The sequence below is a fragment of the Papio anubis genome, chromosome 3 (assembly GCF_008728515.1).
Source record: "Papio anubis isolate 15944 chromosome 3, Panubis1.0, whole genome shotgun sequence".
Classification (NCBI taxonomy): domain Eukaryota; kingdom Metazoa; phylum Chordata; class Mammalia; order Primates; family Cercopithecidae; genus Papio; species Papio anubis.
In genome coordinates, this window is record NC_044978.1 from 144708264 (window position 1) to 144727545 (window position 19282).

The following is a 19282-nucleotide window of genomic DNA, read 5'->3' on the forward strand; positions in this document are numbered from 1 at the left end:
AATGACAATAGGGGACAGAGGCAAGAGCAATTTAGGATATAGAATCAGCCACAGATGGGCCCTGGAGGCTGACAGAGAAGCAGTTGAGAATGACTTCTAGATTTCCAGCTTTTGCAAATTGGTGTATGGGTAAGAAAATTTGAGGGAGAATAGGAAGGGGAAAATAATGAATTGAGTTGGGGATAGTCCAACTTTGAGAATATTTCCTATCACTTAAGTGGAGATGTTTGGTAGGCAGGTAATTTGGAAATCAGTTCTAGTCATGAACTTCTCTTCCCAGTCAATATTCTCTCCTTGAGTAGTCTGATACACTTACATGCTTCAGCTACCACCTAATTCCTGATAACTCTAAAGTCTTTAAATTCTGCCTCAACCTCTCTTCTGAGCTCTAACTTCCTGGACCTAACAATCACCAATTAGATATTTCCTTTATTTATTTATTTATTTATTTACTTATTTCTTTTTTATTAGAGACAAGGTGTTGCCTTGTTACCCAGGCTGGTGTGCAGTGGCATAATCATAGCTCACTTCAACCTTAAACTCCTCGACTCAAGCAATCCTCCCAAGTAGCTGGGACTACAGGGAAATGCCACCACAGCTAGCTAACTTTTTTAAACTTTTTTTTTAAAATGAGGTTTTTAAAACTATCCTGCTGCCTTGGCCTCCCAAAGTGTTGGGATTACAGGTGTGAGCCACTGTGCCCAGCCTAGGTATTTCCTTTTGGATATCCTATCATAGAGGTCAAATGACTGCATCTCATTACCAGGTTAATCCATCTAAAGTTGTACTGTCCAGTACAGCAGCCACTAGCAACATGTGGCTACTAAGCACTTGAAATGTGGCTAGTCCAGCAAAAAACAAAACAAAACAAAACAAAACAGAAAAAAGAAAGAGAGAGAGAGATTATAAGCCACAAACTAAGAGAAAATGCTTGCAAAAGAAATATCTGATTTAAAAACTGTTACACAAAATATACAAAGAGCCCTTAAAACTCAACAATGAGAAAACAAACAACCTGATTAAAAAATTGGGTCAAAAACCTTCAGACATCCCACCAACGAAGATATACAGATGGTGATATGGTTTGGCTCAGTGTCCCCACCCAAATCTCATCTTGAACTGTACTCCCGTAATTCCCACATGTTGTGGGAGGGACCCAGTGGGAGGTAATTGAATCATGGGGGTGGTTTCCCTCATACTGTTCTTGTGGTGATGAGTAAGTCTCACGAGATCTGATGGTTTGAGAAAGGGAAACCCGTTTGGCTTGGCTGTCATTCTCCTTCTTGCTGCCACTATGTGGGACATGCCTTTCACCTTCTGCCATATTGTGAGGCCTCTCCGGCCACTTGGAACTGTAAGTCCAATAAACCTCTTTCTTTTGTAAATTGCCCAGCCTTGGGTATGTCTTTGTCAGCAGCATGAAAATGGACTAATACAGATGACAAATATGTATATGAAAAGGTGCTCCCCATCCTAGATTACCAGGGAGATGCAAATGAACACAACAAAATCCAGAACACTGACAACACCAATTGCTGGTGAGGATGCAGAGCAACAGGAGCTCTCATTCATTGCTGATGGGAATAAAAAATGGAACAGCCACTTGGGAAGACAGTTGGATAGTTTCTCACAAAACTAAACATTCTTTTATTATGCCATCTAGCAATTGTACTCTTTGGTATTGTACCAAATGAGTTCGAAGATACCCCCACATAAAACTGTGCACAAAAATGTTTATAGCAGCTTTATTCATAATTGCCCAAACTGGGAAGCAACCAAGATGTCCTTCAGTAGGTGGATGGATATAAATAAACTGTGTTACATTCAGACAGTGGAATATTATTCAGCACTGAAAAGAAATGAGCTATAAAGATTGAAAAGACATAGAGGAATCTTAAATTCATACTATTACATTAAAAAGTCAATCTGGAAGGATTGCTACTATGTGATTTCAACATAGGACATTCTGGAAAAAAGCAAAACTATGGAGATAGTAGAAGATTAGTTGTTGCCAGGGATTATAGGGTAGAGAGGGATGAAGAGGTGGAACGCAGGATTTTTATAGCAGTAAAACTACTCTGAGTATTATGGTGAATAAATATCAATATACATCTGTCAAAATCTGTAGACTATTCAATACCAACAGTGAACCCTAATGTAAACTATGGACTTTGGGTGATAACTATGTGTCAATGTGGCTTCATCAATGGTAACAAATGCACCACTGTAGTGCTGTGTGTGGAGGGGCATATGCACACTCTCTGTACCTTCTGCCCAATTTTGCTGTGAATTGAAAATTATTCTAAAAAATAAAATCTATTTTTTAAAAATGTGACTAGTCCAAATCGAGATGTGCTGTCACTATAAATCCTGAATTTCTAAGACTTGTGTGAAGAAAAATATGTAAATATCTTATTAATTTTTTATATTGATTACATGATGAGAAGATCATAGTTGGTGTATATTAAGTAAAATATATTATTAAAATGTATTTTTTGCTTGTTTTAAAAAGTATGACTACTACAACATTTTAAGTGGTATGTTGACCACCCTTCTAATTCTATCGGACAGTGTTGGCAGACTATAAACAAACCACCATCAGAAATCAGGTCTCCTGGCGTCTTATCCAGGATGAATCCAAGGAAATGCAAATGTAGCACACCATTTAGGAAACATACTTGAGATATCTACTCTGTAATGAATAAGCTAGAGATTGGTTCCTGCTCTTGAAAATCTTACCATCTTTTTCTGTGTTATTATTGAGATCAGTATAAGAAACATCTTTGAAAACCACAAAGCACCTTAACAATATAAAGAATAATATGAGTACAATTTCCAGCTAGAAAAAAGACATGCTCTTATCTTCAGAGTTAGATACAGTAGGGATTTCTACCTTGTGTAGGTAGAAAACTAAGCAATCAGTCCAATAATTGTGACCAACTAAGTGACCTTGAAATGACATTGAGGTTATCCAGAGAGTAAACAGAACTATGATGTCGATGTGTCTAACGAAAGAAGTTCATGTTGGGAATAACAGAATGGTACAAAAACCAAGAGTTCTGCAGAGAGAGCTTTGCATATAGACTGATCTTTGCCTAGGTAGTAAAAAGAGATGTTGAATTTTAGTCAGCTTTCCCTCAGCCAGAGCTGTTGGGATATCATGGCAGAGCCAGGTAGGGCAGAAAAAATAGTCAAACAAGGCCTCGAGGGAAGTGTAAATCATGCCTCGTTGGCAGGAAATGGCAGCAGCAGCAACATAACAGAAGGCATGATCCAGGCAAGAGGCGGGCCCGTTTGAATGAAGCCTCTGGAAGAGCCAAGGATGTAAGGGGCAAGTGACCAACAGCCCTGGTTTCCAGATGGATAGGAGGGTGCAGCAAAGTGGAGCCTAGGACCAAGCTTTACAGTGTCTCAGCAAATGCTTTCTCAGGGATCATGTGGCCTGGAAGGAGGTCTCCCAGGACTGGGCTGCTTGTTTCACAGGTGAAGGGGAAACAGTAGTAGGAAGGGCAGAACGATGTGCTGGCCAAACTCCTGCCGTGAGCCAGTCCCTGGGCTGCCCATGGGAGCCCAAAGGGAATAACATGGCCTCTCTCTCCAGTGAGCAATTCCCTACTGGAAGGAGATCCCATTTATTTGGCAGAGTTTCTCCCAACAGTGGAAGCAGACTGTAAAATGATTAGTTTTGAAAGTACATTGTATTATTTAAAAACCAATTTTGATGAAATTGTCTAAACTTTTTTGTACAGTTCTGTAAAATTGGGTTGTTAGAAGAAATAAATGTAAGAGAACATTTTGTGCTTCAAAGCAAAACAAAAAGAGGAACAAGAGGAAATTTCCCATTTTGCCGCAGTAGTCATGTTTTTTTATTTGCTCATTTTCCCCAAATCCAGGTACATGCCCCATGCTACTCTCTGACAAGATCAGCTCCTATTATTGAGAACTCCAAGCGACTTAAACATATTTTTTTACACTTGAGGAAATTATTGCATTGAATGCCACCTGAAATATGGGAGCCATTAGACCTGGGTTTAGATATATTTTTTTTACTCCTTTGACAACTATTTCCTGGGCTTTGACTATGTGCTACGCACAGTGCTGGGCCCTAGGGATACACTGGAGAAGACAAAATCCATGCTCTGAGGATGTTCCATTCTAAGCAAATCAGCATGGAGTGTGGTGTCAGGTGTTTCAATGGCAGGATGAGGGTAGACAATGGTGGGATGGGGATAAGGTGCTATTTTTGAGAAGACAGCCAGAGAAAGCCTCTTTGGGAAACCACGTTTGAAGAGATAAAGTTCCTAAGTGTTAAGGGAATGAAGAAGCAATCCATGAAAATATCCAGGGGAGGAGTGCTCCAGGCAGAGAGGTCAGCAAATGTGGAGGTAGGGGCAATTCTTGACTTTGACTGTATTTGCTGAAGTGAATTTTGCCTCTATAAACATGGCTGTCTATATATTCTTTAGAAAATTTACCATGTTTGGGGTTTTTGATATAGGTAGAAGTTTGGAGGATGGTTGGTAAAAGGTGGAGAGATGTTCTTGGGGAATGGACGGAAGGCTCAAGGGAATGATGAGGTGAGATCTTTAATTCATAGTCTAATTCTTAAGGTGTGTGTACATAAAAGTTTCTTAACCTAGGCCCCGTTGACATTTGGGGAGGATAATTCGCTATTTGGGGATGGGGTGGGGAAGTAGTCATGTGAATTGTAGGATGTTTAGCAAAATCCTTGATCTCTACCTACTTGGTACTGGTAGCACTTGCCCATTTGTAGCAACTCAGGGTATTTCCAGACATTGCCAAATGTCTTAATATTTAATTCAAGTTTGATCAGGAGGAAGCTGTGTGTATTGAGCAGCAAAGTGCCAAGTGTTTTCCATGTATTAGCTTATTTAATCCTCACAACAATCTGTTGAAGGAGGTGTCATAAGTTTGATTTCATATATGGGGAAACGGAGGCTTCTAGAGATTGAGTGACTTGTTGAAGGTCAAACAGCTAGTGAGCAACAAAGCCAGGATTCAAACCCAGGTTTGTCTAACTCCAAAGACCATCTTTTGCTCTTGATCTGCACTGTCCAATATGGTAACACTAGCCATATGTGGGTGCTTAGATTTAAGTTAATTAAAATTAAATAAAATTAAAAATTCAGTTGTGCTAGCCACATTTAAACTGTTTGGCAATGACACGTGACTGGTGACTAATGTATTGGACAGTGCAAATCTAGTACATTTTCATCATTGCAGAAAGTTCCACTGGACACCACTGCTCTAGACTAATTGGCCCAGGAGGAGGTAGAGGCATGAGATAAGTGAGTAGACATGGCCTTAACCTTCATGGCTGGAATTCAAGTATCAGGAGTAAATGTAGTTCCCTCGTCCTTTCCTTACTGCCAACCGCATGGGTCCTCCCTGTCCGTAACTCCCCAGCTACCTCCTTGGATAGTTCCTACTTAGCACCCACTGCATTCTGAAGCCTCCGCACAGAAGGTAGATGCTGTTGCTGCATTTTGGGAATGAGTTTTTCTGTAGTCTCCATGTCTCTGTAGGCTTACCGAGACCAGTCTCCTCACCAGGGTCAAGCTGGTAGGAGGCAAGCATGATCCCAGTGTACTGGGGAGTTTTGCTTTTGTTTGCAGAAAAGGCTCTTAGAGGGAGAGACAAGGCTGGCTGGAAGTCATCGGGAAGTCTATTTTTAGTTCTAGGCAAGCAGACAACAGCCCTCTGAGCTCACCAAGGGCTTCTTGCTTGTATGAGGATGATAAAAGCAGGAAGGAAAGACACAGGCTTATCAGGTTTAAACAGAAAATTGATGTCAGAATTATGTATTTTTCTATTAATTTTTTTTTTATAACCAAGTCATCTTCCCAAATGTGAACTGAGTGGTCTCACAGCTCTTAGGATGGTGAGCTCAGTATGGCATAGTGCGGCATAGGAGACAACTTCCAGACACTGAATGGCAGTCTCTTAAAGTCAGTATCCATCCTGGCACAATCAAAGCCCTAAGAATGGGAACTGGGAAGGACAGTGACTTAGGGACTGGTACTTCAATTTTGATCGTATTTCTTCTCACCTGTCTCAGAGCTCTTATTGTTATTTTCTTCCCCTTTTAGTCATATTTTAGTCTTCTTCAGGTAGAGGGTAGTTCTTGGAAAAATCAACAGCACAGTCCCATGTTGTCATTTTAGTACCACAGAGCTGGGCCCTCCCAGGATCTGCTCTAGCCCAGTGCAACAACAAAATGGGTGTGGCGATCAGACAAGATATCGTCATGTGGGAAAATATTTTAATGCAATGGTAAACTTTCAAGTCTGCTGCTAGACAAACTGTCACAGAGGTCGTGAAACACGAAGTTTCGCAGCAGCGTGCTCAAGTCCACACAGTTGATTAAATCAATTTAAAAGACACAGAGAAAAAGGTGGGCAAGTTTACATATTTTGGATAAGATACAAACAAAGGGGAAGGACCACACTTGAGTCTTGCGTTAAGCAGTGCTCATCTGTTCTGCCCTCTTCCATCCATCACCTTTCCCTTTCTCTGTCTCTTTCTCTCATCTCTACGTCAGCTTTCTCCACTATTGGTGTGGTTACAGTGACCAGAATTGAGGTTAAAAAAGGGAGCTCAGCCCTCAGAAGGTTCCTGGAGCTAACACAAACACTGAACTGTGTCTTCTAGGGAGACACAGGGAACAGATGCACCCGGCCACATGCATTGCTCTCCGGTCAGCCTGCTGAGCAGCTCTGGGTTTTGCCTGCATCTCTGGAACAGAGCAAATGTGGAGCCAGAATGAGACATCTCAATGAGTAACTGATTTACAGATAATGTAGCTGTCGGCCTGGTGGCATGGTCCTTCCTAATGACTTGCTCCTTCCATCCCTTTCTACCTGTAAATATCATGCTCACTTGTTCCATCCACTTTATCATATATTCCATGCTTCCTTTCTATCTGCTCTACAGGTTACTAACTTACCATCTACAGATAACATAGCTTATAAATTCTTTTCATGTCTTCCAAGCTACTTGCTTACTCACTATTTTAAACATTTAAGAGTTTCATTCAACTTTATCGGTTTGTCTTAGAAGGCAATATTGAATGTTCTCAAATAGTACAGCAAACACGTGGCCCATTAAAAATATTAACACCTTTGTTGTGGCATGTGCCTGTAATCCCACTCTAGCCTGGGAGACAGAGCAAGACTCTGTCTCAATAAATAAATAAATAAACATTAAAAATAAAAATACTAACAACTTTAAATCCATTTAAAAGTATATTTAACAATTTTACTATTGCAATCTTCTAAACGTACTAGTTCAAAAAAATTTTGACTGTAGGAAGTATCCTGGTGGGCATAATAGAAGCCTTTTTTTCTGATTTAATAAACTTGTTGTGTCTCAGGGTTATGGTTCTTCACAAGGAGTCAGATAATTATAGAATTTTTAGATTTGAAAGAAACCTCAGAGTAAATCTAGTCCAATTAATCTGTTAGGAAAAACTGAGGCCCAGAAGTGTTAAGTAATTTGTATCTGGTCACTTAGCAAGTGCTCTGAAACAGTAGGCAGGTGCAGGTATTTGGGGTCAATTTCCAACAACCCCAGAAAAGGTCCCAGAAGTTGCTTTTAAAAATAAATGTTGCTATCAATCTGTTTTTGTTATTTGCCTTCTAGAAGTGGAATAAAAAATATACAAATGAAATAACTTTCTATGGAAGTATTTCTATGAAAGTATCTCCTCTCTTTAACTACAAACATCTAATTCACCATTCTAGTGAAATGTGTACGTTTCAGGAATGAAATTACGGTGTTGAACGTTGCAACAATGAACTGCTCTTCAAAAAACCCACAGTCACTCGCATTTGTTTGAAAAAAATCCATTCCCTTCTCAGAGAGGCTTGAGCAAAGATGATGCAGGCAATGATATTTATTTCACTATTATTACTATTTTTGAGATGGAGTCTCACTCTGTCACCCAGGCTGGAGTCCAGTAGCGTGATCTTGGCTCACTGCAACCTCTGTCTCCTGGATTCAAGTGATTCTCCTGCCTCAGCCTCCCAAGTAGCTGGGATTACAGGCACGTCTGGCTAATTTTTGTATCTTTAGTAGAGATGGGGTTTCACTATGTCAGCCAGGTTAGTCCCGAACTCTTGGCCTCAAGGGATCTGCCCTCCTTGACCTCCCAAAGTGCTAGGATTACAGGTCTGAGCCACCATGCTGGCTATTTTATTATTTTTTGAGGGAGAACTTTTCATAAAAGATACAGCATGGATTACAGTTCCCAATCCAGGACCCATGATAGGGTCTCTCCGTCCTCTGAAACTATATGCCAATTTTGTGCCTGCCTTTGGTGTGTTTATTTCTGGAAAGACTATGTAAAGAATGGCAGGCTGCTGTGGGTCAAGGGGTGGTCTCTAGGGCCAGACTGAACCTGAATCCTGACTCCTCCACTGTGTCTGTCACTTTCTCCATGCCTCTTTTTTTTCATGTGTAAGATGGGTACAAGAACAGTAGAAGAGTGCCTGACATACACACAACTCAATAAATATCAGCTCTAACTATTATTGCTTTCATGAAATTCTGAAGGAGATCACTGGCCTCCAAAAGGTTAAGAATCCTTGGTCCAGGCTGTCTTGTTTAGGTTTTGGTGGAACAAGAAAAGATTGTGTTTCTTTCAATGAATCCGAATCAGAAAAAAGAAAACATGTTGGCAGTTGTCTTCTCTGAGCTTTAACAGGAAATGAAGTGGCACTAGAACTATCAAGCATGCTGGTTTGCCCAGACTATTCCAGTTTTAGCACTGAGAGTCCGTTGTCCCAGGAAACTCCTCAGTTCCGGGCAATGCAGGACTGTTGTCCACCCTAGAACACTGCAGAGGAGCATAGGCTTTGTAGGAGAAAGAAAGTGAAGTAACGTTTGCTGAGAGCTGACTCTGTTCCAGGCCTTTTATAACATGGCATTTCATTTAATCCTCACAACAATCATTAGGGTCTACTTTAGTTGGTATCAATAACTTGAAAATAACTAACAATAACATTTCAAATATAACAGCCCAGTTAATTAGGTATTACCTCTGTGACTTTGCAGAGAAAGAAATGGAGTCTCATTTCAGCCCAAGGTCAAATACTTATTAAGAGGCTCAGGATTATCGTCCATGGTCTCTCTGGCCAGAAAACCTGTGCTCTTTCTAAGATGCCTCTTACAACCTGTTGCAGAAAAATTGTCCTACTTTTGGTCCATTTGTGTCTATGTAATTAGGGTCAATACATATCCACCCCCAACTCTTTTTGGGCAGGCTATAAGGTAGCTTGTGGAAGACATGCTACCTCCTGTCATGCTCATGGTCAGCTAGCCTGTATTGCCAGAGCTGAATTTTTTTTTTTTTTTTTGAGACAGGGTCTCACTCTGTTACCCAGGCTGGAGTGCAGTGGCATGATCTTGGCTCACCACAACCTCTGCCTCCCAGGTTCAAGCAATTATCCTGCCTCAGCCTCCCGAGTAGCTGGGATCACAGGTGCCCATCACCATGTCTGGCTAATTTTTGTATTTTTAGTAGAGACGGGTTTCACCATGTTGGCCAGGCTGTTTTCTAACTCCTGACCTCAAGTGATCTGCCCCCCTCAGCCTCCCAAACTGCTAGGATTACAGGTGTGAGCCACCACACCGAGGCTCTGAGTTGCTTTTTATTAGCATCAGTGCCTTGCAGATTATTCTTTCAACTCTTCCTTTTGAAGTCTCAGACTTGTGAAGTTGTGCAGTGAGGACCAGAGCTTAAGCCCTGAAGGGCAGCTGGAGGGCAAATCGCACTGCAGAGGCTGGTTCTATTGCCTGCATTCAAGATGGCAAGACTGTGAGAGACATTAAACTTGCCCAACAGCCAGAATAAAACCTACATGGACTCAATCTGCTTCACTCCACAAGGCAGATGTCCTTGTTACCAAGTGGCTCATTGTCAGTCCTGCTGAATTCAACCTGGGCACCCTCAACTTTAGTTGGCATATGTTTTTTGCTTTCTGCATTATCAGTGCATCACTTGATCCAACTCGCCCTGGCAGAAGATGCAGTGATGGCAGATAGGTGCTTGTTGCCCATAAAAATATGGTTACCCAGTCCAAATTAGAGGAGTAGCTCTTAATTCTTATTGGTTATCCCACTGAGATAAACTTCTGAGGACCAGAGGGGACACTCATTTTGGAAGCATGATTCTTCAGGTGTTTTCTACCTCTGGCTACCAACATTCAGGAAATATTTACGGAGTCCCTCTTTTGCCTTAGACACTGTTTTGGACACTGGATTTAGAGTAGTGAACAAAACAAATACGCTTACCCATATGGAGCTTGTGTGCTAGGAGGAAGAGATAGACACAAAAGAAAAGAACTAGGTAAAATATATAGGATGACAGAAAGAATTAGTGCTATGGAGGAAAAGAAAGTAGGGGAGGGAGTTAGATAGTATAAGTGTATTAGTCCATTTTCACCCTGCTGATAAAGACATACTGAAGACTGGGTAATTTATAAGGAAAAAGAGATTTAATGGACTCACAGTTTCAAGTGGCTGGGCACAATCACAGTGGAAGGTAAAAGGCACGCCTCACATGGTGGCAGACAAGAGAAGAGAATGAGAAACAAGCTATAGGGGTTTCCCCTTATAAAACCATCAGATTGGCCAGGCACGGTGGCTCATAGCTGTAATCCCAGCACTTTGGGAAGTCAAGGAGGGTGGATCACCTAAGGTCAGGCGTTCAAGACCAGCCTGGCCAAAATGGTGAAACCCCATCTGTACTAAAAATGCAAAAATTAGCCAGGTGTGGTGGCACATGCCTGTAATCCCAGCTACTTGGGAGGCTGAGGTAGGTGAATCACTTGAACCCAGGAGGCCGAGTTTGCAGTGAGCTGAGATGGCACCACTGCACTCCAGCCTGGGTGACAGAGCAAGACTCTGTCTTTAAAAAAAACAAAAAAACAAAAAAAACAAAAAACAAAACCACCCACTAGATCTCGTGAGACTTATTCACTACCATGAGAACAGTATGGGGAAACTGCCCCCATAATTCAATTATCTCCTACTGGGTCCCTCCCACAATACAAGGGAATTATGGGAGCTACAATTCAAGATGAGATTTGGGTGGGGACACAGCCAAACCATATCAACAAGTAAGGTGGGAAAGTTTCAATTTTAAATTTGGAGTGGTCAGGGATGACTTCAATGAGATGGTGACATTTGAGTGAAAACCTAAAGGAGATGAGATAATGAGACATTTGGACAGCTGAGATAATCTGCATTCCAGGCGGAGAACAACAAATGTAAAAGTCCTGAGGAGGTGGCAGAAGGTAGTAGCAGTGAGGAGGCTGGAGAGACCGCAGTGGAGAGGGGTAGGAGGTAAGGTCAGAGAGGTTGCAGAGGCACTAGGGCATACAGGGCTCTGAGACCCATGGTGAGAATTCGGTTTCTATTAATACTCGCATCAGATGAGAAGCCACTGAGCAGAGAGTTGACATAAATGATCACTCTGGGTTCTGTATTGGGAAAAATAAATTGTATGGGAGTGTGGTAGATTTAAAAAATATGTCCACAAGTGTTTTGATGCTCCTCTCTTCAAAGGGTGGAGCCTAACTTAATCTCTTTCCCTTGAGAATGGGCTGGACTTAGTGGCTTGCTTCTCACAAAGAGAAGTGGGGACAGCAATGGTGTGGGAGCTTGGAGATTAAATCCAGGGGGCAATATAGTCTTCTCCTGGCTCTCTCCCTCTCAGTTCTCTTGCTCTAAGGAAAGCCAGCTGCCATGTCATGAGGAAATTCAAGCAGCCAAGGGAGAGCCCACCTGCTTAGGAATTGGAGCCTCCTGCCAATAGCCAGAGAGAAACAGAGATCTTCATTGATGGTGAACAGCCATGTCAATGAACTATTTTGGAAGTTGATCTTTCAGTCAAGCTTTCAGATGACATCTCTTTCTTTTTCCCATTTTAAAAATTGTGGTCAAGTACACATAACATAAAATGTACCGTCTTGACCATTTTAAAGTATATGGTTTAATGGTATTGGATACATTCATCACGTTGTGCAGCCATCATCACCATTCATCACCAGGACTCCTCTCTTGTAGTAATACTGAAACTCTGCACCTATTGAACAATGACTCCCCATTCTCTCTTTCCCTCTGTCCCTGGAAACCAGCATTCTAATTCTGTCTCTATGGTTTTGACTACTCTAGGTACCTCATATCAGTGAAATCAGCTGGTATTTGTCTGCTTGTAACTGTTTTATTTCACATAGCATATTGTCCTTCAGAAAACATCTTGACTTCAGCCTCATAAGAGACCATGAGCCAGGACCACCCAGCTAAGCCACTTCATTTCTTGTTGTTTTGAGACAGGGTCAGGCCCAGGCTGGAGTACAATGGTGCCATCTTGGCTCACTGCAACCTCCGTCTCCCAGGTTCAAGCGATCTTTCCACCTAAGCCTCCTGAGTAGCTGGGACTACAGGCACACACCACCACACCCAGCTAATTTTTTATGTTTTGTAGAGATGGGGTTTTGCCGTGTTGCCCAGGCTGGTCTTAAACTCATGATCTCAAACTCTAATCCTCCCACCTTGGCCTCCCAAAGTGTTGGGATTACAAGACATGAGCTACCACGTCTGGCTCATATACATATTTTGAATTCCTGTGTCCATCTTTGAAAGTTTTCTATTTCCTTCATCCCACCCACCAGAATCCATTGTCACATCGCAATCCGTTCCTTAGAGCTAAGAGAACTGAGAACGCTTAATATTATTATTTTTTTGAATGGAGTTCAAAGAAGAGTGACAAAGTGAGAGAGTGCGTGGCTGACGGAACTTTGACTTTTGTACTGTTGCTTTTGCTGCTTAGGAATTTTGCTGCTCATCTGTGGCTTCCTTGCTGAGCTGCAGGTATCTGAGGTCGATGGATATTTGACTTTTGTACATGAGCCAAAATCTTGCCTGATATTTGCTTCAGTATTTTGCTTTCATTCTTTTGCAGAAACATTCATGCTTCACCGAGAGAGAAATAAAGAGATGAATTGCTAGAAACTCAGACATGTGACTATACAAGCAGCATATTTCAGAGAAATTTTTAAAGGTTCTATTGTGGGGGAAAAGTAAGAATTCTCTTCCTCCCATGAGAGCTGATGCCAAGGGAGCTGGCTTGGAGAAGTCCTGGAGGGAGAGAAACCCTGGGGCTGGAATGGAAGGGTGCCAGGAATTTATGTCTCCAGTAACTCTGAGGAACGCAGTTTTGCATTAAAATTTTAGGTGGGGCTGAAGTTCAGACAGAAAAGATTTTGCCTTCTCCAAGAAAACTGTGATAAATAACTGCAGCATTGACTTAGGGAAGACACAAGTAGTTGAACTAGAAAGTGGAACTGGAGTTGACTCTAAAAACCGAATTTATGGATTACCAGGTGCCCAGTCAAAATGACTAATAATTCTGGAGCTGTAATTACCCACCTGTAGGCCTTATTTTTCCCTCAACTTTCTACTTTTTTTTTTTTTGTATTTTACAATTTTTTAAATAATGAACATGCACTCCTTTTATAATATAAAAAAATCCAATTAACTTAATTAGAAAAAAATTACCCACCAGGTGATGGGAGATTTCTTATTAATTCATCACACAGCATCATATTCTGCCCACCATGGAACAGTTATTTTTGTGGCTAACTCCGGGTGAGGTGTTGCAGGGGGTGTGGTAGGTAGGGGAGGGTGGTGATAGGGAGGGTGAGGGGAAAGACCGTTTCTTAGAACACTGTCTGGAAGAGAGACCCAAGCAGCTCCCTCTGACTGGGAGCCGTGTACATCGCCTGGATTTCAGTGATTTCAAGGGAGAAGGGGAGGGGAAGAAGCAGAGGTTCTACTGTGGTGGGGGAGGCTAAGTATCTGGTTTTGTCACATGATATCCACTGTCATTGAAAGCCTTGCTTTTGGAAATGTGAGTTTGGTCCAAATGGGAGCCTAGGAGAGAAGTCTAAAAGCGTGCCACCTGTCTTCATGCTGTGTGGTTCCTGCAAGAGGGGCAGGGACGGAGTGGCCAGCCCAGTCTCCCTCCCACCCGGCCCATCTTCTGTCTTCTACTGATGGGTTTGCTGGGTAAGCAGTCAGCTTTGATATTGATTGAAAATTTACAAGACTTTTTTTTTTTTCTGTTTTTTTTTTTCCTTTTTTGGAGACAGGATCTTGCACTATTGCCCAGGCTGGAGTGCAGTGACACAATCATACTCACAGTAGCTTTGACCTCTCTGGACTTAGGTGTCCAGCCTCAGCCTCCCCAGTAACTGGGACTACAGGTGCGTACCACCATGCCCGGCTTCAAGACCTTTCTCTGGGTTAGACCCATTCTTGGTGTTTGGTGTCCTGAGTAGAAACTTGGGAAGGTCTGGAATGATTTACTCAGTGTAAATATCATGATTAATTTTACTTTCATCTAAGGGAGTCAACATCACATAATGAGTGGCTGCTGTGTGCCCATTAAAGAAATAAAGGGCTGGATGCAATGTCTCACGTCTGTAATCCCAGCACTTTGGGAGGCCGAGGCGGGCAGATTGCCTGAGCTCAGGAGTTTGCAACCAGCCTGGGCAACACAGTGAAACCCCATCAGTACTAAACTACAAAAAAATAGCAGGGCATGGCGGCGTGCACCTGTAGTCCCAGCTACTTGGGAAGCTGAGGCAGGAGAATTGCTTGAAGCCGGGAGGCAGAGGTTGCAGTGAGCAGAGATCGCCACTGCACTCCAGCCTGGGTGACAGAGAGACTCCGTCTCAAAAAATAAATAAAAATAAAATAAAATAAAGAATTCAATCCTTGTCAGCCCTTTCTCCAAATGGAAGTCTTCTCCATTTCTCAGAAGAGCAGTGCAATTCAGGGATTCCAACATCACACACCACAAATGGGGGAAGGAGGAATCTAGTCACAGTTTACAGTGAGATTCAGAGGATTGCAAATGAGAATAGAGGAGACAGTGGAAAATTACAGTGCAGCCTCACAAAGAAAAAAAGTGGTATCTGGAATTTGAAAGAATGTTCATGCTCTGAAAGCAGTACTCATGTCTAGGTAGAGTTAATGTATGGCATCTTCATCATAATCGTTCCATTATTGATTAACTTCACATTGTGCTTCAGTTAGTTAATTGTAGCCTTTTCCTGTTTCTGGCTCTGGTGTCTAAAGGCAAAATAGACCCTTTGTTATGCTCTCAGAAGAACTATTTACACATTTTGATTTGGCAAAGAACAGTTCATTTTTTTTCTGGGCCTTTCTGGCTTTTTTATTCCACATGGAATATGCAAGCAAAACTGGCTGAACTTTGAAATAGCAGCTAAATCCTAACAGCACTAGAGCATTTCTTGCCTTGCTCTTCTCAAATGGCTATATTTATTACAAATTAGGTCAATATTCTGCTGTAGAAAAGTCACTGAATAACGGGTACATCTGCCTGCTATGCCAATAGTCCCAGAACCATGAGCCTGTCTGGCATAGATCATTCAGCTTTGCAGGCATCCCACTCTGGAATGTGGTTCTCTCCCCTAGAGAAGGATCCCCACTGTACTGGAGGAGGGGAGGTTGTAAGCAGAGTCATCAGTCCCTTGGAAGACGTCCTGACCTCCCCAGGACTGAACTTTCAACCTCTTGAGCTGACAGTTAGTAGTGGATGCACAAATTTTGCTTGCGACTAATTGCAGCTTGTAAATGGAGCATTGTGGCTCCGGAAAAGAGCCAGCAGTCTCTCTCCCCAGGGTCACCCAAGTGGAATCTGGACACAAGAAAGCCTGTCCCGTAATGGGAGTCCTCCCAGAGCCCTTCCCAACCTCTCAGGCCCTGGGTTTGTCTCCATCAAGTAGAGAGCTAGAGGGCACAGCAGGAGACTCCTCTGCAAATCTTCTTCGAATGCCAGGCTATTCATAGTAACTTGCAGCTCCCTCAGGAATTCCCACAGACTTCCCAGAGCCGACTATTGTCTCCCCACCCTGCAGCAGTGGCCTTTCACAGACCCAGGGATACACACGCCATCTCAAAGCACAAAATGCTCTGCAAGCCATTCATGGGGTGTTCACCAAAGAAACTACTGGAAATTGAGAGGAGGAAAAACAGAGGCAAGTTGGGAAGGTAGAATAAGATTTTCCAGCAGATTAACTATTTATTTTTAGTTTCACAAAGCAGATACACTTTGTAATAGACAAATAAGCCATAGAGTGCCATGCAACATGAAGTCACATTTATTTTTCTTAAAGGCAGGGCTAGGTATGCTCTGAGCATCTCTCTCATAGAACAGCTGGCTGTACATGTGAATCACAAACATTCAGTTGTAAAACAAAAGGGGTAGCCAAGGGTGACTTTTTTGTTTTCTCTGATAGTTTCATTGGACTGAGGTGGTAGCTAATATCATCTCGTATCCTCAGACCATGAAAAGAACATAAGGAACTCTGTGAAAGTGTAGAGTGAGCTTTCCAGGCAAGCATCATATTGTTCTCAGTTAATCAAATTTGTCAAATTGTTCCCAGTGCCTTAGAGCTAAAGGGTAATACTTAGGACCACAGTAAACAAATCCCCAGCCATCTGCTCTGACAGCTGTTGGACCTTGAGCACGAACTTGTATTCCCAGAGTATTTCAAGAGCCCTTAGGCACAGAATTGCACTAGAATGGTTCGAACATCAAGTGGCCAAAGAAAGATTAAACTACCACCAGCCCTGGGATATGTACTCCCACCTAGAGGTGTCCCAGGAATGAGCAACATGAGCAAAATTCTCCCTTTGCTCATCAGCCTCTGAACATGCCAGTTTCTGTGTCATCTGGATATTTTCTCAATACCTTCAGCCTGGCCTTAAAAATCAATGCAGTTAGTGAGCTGCTTAGTTGAAACTGAACACATCTATTGATGCAGAAACAAGAGCTGTGCACTTCCAGCCAATTTAAAGAAATCTTCTTGGATGATCTGTTCGATTCTGTGCCTCTCAAATGTAAATTATTTCTATGAAATTATTTCTATGAAAGTTGTTTGCCTTCACAAGTTAGTTTTTGTGTGCCAATTTCATTAGGCCAATTGAGTGTCATAAATGATGTTAGAATAGGGTGATCAATCAACCCAGTTATGCTGAGACTGTCTCAGTTTTAAAACTAGAAAATTCAACATTCTCTGAAAGCTCCCATTCCTGGGCAAATGAATAGTTAGTTGTTTTACCAAGTAATTTCCCTTCCAAGTAAAAATGTCCTACTGAGCTTGAAAGTGTAGCGACTTAATACAGTCTTGAGTTTCTGAGTTTAAAATCTTAGTGGGGCACACATTAAAAGGAGTTCTTCTGAAAGTGACAAGGGGCTTACCTGGGGAGGTCAGTTTGTTTTGAAATTATCCAAGACAAAAAGGACTCTTTGTGACATCTGATGGGTGGGGGAGCTCGGTGTCCAAGTATACCACACTCAGTAACCACACATAGGTATTTAGTAGTCAGTGTTTTCATCTTTCTTCCATGTCTTCAATTTCTGATACAGAAAAAAAAATGCCAGACAGAGTTTTATAAATGTTCTCTTGGGACATTGCACATTTCCACTCGTACACTTTTATGCACTTGGGAAACATGTGAAAAGAAGGTCAGATGAAAGAAATATTTAAATTATGTAAGCCTCCCTTACTACATTCTTAGAAGATCAAAGCCATTTTGTGCATTAATGTTTTTCCATATCTAAACTTTTATATTTGGCTTCATTTATTCCACTCAATTTGACCCAACTCAGTGCTTTTTAAACTCTAATGTGCCAGTGAATCACCTGGGGATCTTGTTAAAATACAAATTCTGATTCAGTATGTCTGGGGTGGAGCCTGAGATTCTGCACTTCCAACAAGCTCCCAGGTGATACTGATGTGGCTGGTCTGAGGGCCACAACTTGAGAAGCAAGATTCCAGGGGACTATAACTACATTTTCTTTACTCTCAGGAAATTTCTAAAAAGAGGGAAGGAAAAATATTTTTAAGGGAATGGAGAGAAGAAATTGTGCTTTATATTCCCAAAAATAATGCCTGTTGGAACAGTGAATACTGTGTGTTTTAATGTAAAACACAAATGCAATTAAAATTGACCCAAAACATCAGACTGCCTAGGAAGGAAGGCGGAAGGAAGGAAGTAGAGGAAGTTAGAGGGTGTGGCCATTGAATGTCTGTGGCCCGAGGGAGTCCGCTCTTTTCTCAAGCAAAGGTACTTACCTTTTCTTCTACCACTCTCTTTCCAGGGACATCAATAGCCAGGATTCCCCTTCCAAAGGTTGCTGGAAGTGTGAGCAGTAATTTGGTTATGAAGCAAGAGAATGTTTTATTCTCTTTCGATTGGTTGTGAGAACCCTACAAAAAGATCCATTAAAGATGAAAAATGAAACATGCTCTGAAAAGCGTACCAATCTTTTCATGTTCATTATAGTTTATTGTGTTTCTGAAGACACAAAACCAGATAATGAAATACATAAGTAGAAGAGGAAATATCATTAAGTCAAATGCCTGACAGAAAATGGATTATACTAAAACACACACAGTTCTGATAGCATTTTACAATAAAAATTGTTTATGTGACTCAAGGATTTCTGTTGCTCACACAGCTCTGGTTGACACATATAGGGACAGAAAAGAAATTTTGGATTAAATATTTTAATTATTTAAGAAGAAAGTGGGTGTGCCTCAGAAATGGATGACATATTTCCCCCAAATTACATCAGTCATGACCTTGGGAGAGTTTACATCATTTTCCCTGAAGAGGAACATCAAATGTAGCTGATTACATGGTCACTAAGCACCCCCACAAAACAAATCTTTCAATGTATGTTTATGTTCCACGGAAAATGTGTAGCCAACGCTCTAACCAATATGACTTATATCTACTGCTCTTACAGGAGTTTCAGGCTGAAAGAGGAAACCCTTTTTTCGTACAGGTCATCAAAGCAGAGGTGGCCCAAATTATGCTCCATGTTTCTTTGCGTTTCTGCAAAGGAGGAGCATGTAATTGGAATAAATTGAGTTCAATATTTTTCCTTTACCTAGAAGCTTTCTTCTGTTTAATTTCTCCCGTATTTTTGTTTTGAACAGCTGGCTGTTCATAAATGGTTCCCTATGTGTTTTGATATGATATCCTCAGAGACGCTCTTAGATTGTGAAATCCTAGTGAGTGGAGCTGTTTATTTGCTCATCACCGAGACAGGTGGTCTCTCAGGCCAGCAGACAGTTCTTTAGAGAGCAGTCTCTGGGCTGCAGCTTTGACTCCAGATGGGTGAAAACCTCTCTGTTATATCTTAGGCTTCACTTCC

At 41.7% G+C, this 19282-nt stretch overlaps 1 long non-coding RNA gene across 1 annotated transcript; it reads left to right on the forward strand.

Moving 5' to 3' along the window:
- The first annotated feature begins 1409 nt into the window (after positions 1-1409).
- LOC116274203 lies at positions 1410-19141 on the forward strand. Its single transcript, XR_004182802.1, has 3 exons — positions 1410-4385; positions 4499-4577; positions 18221-19141. It is a non-coding gene; the product is annotated as an uncharacterized LOC116274203 (long non-coding RNA).
- The last annotated feature ends 141 nt before the right edge of the window (positions 19142-19282 follow it).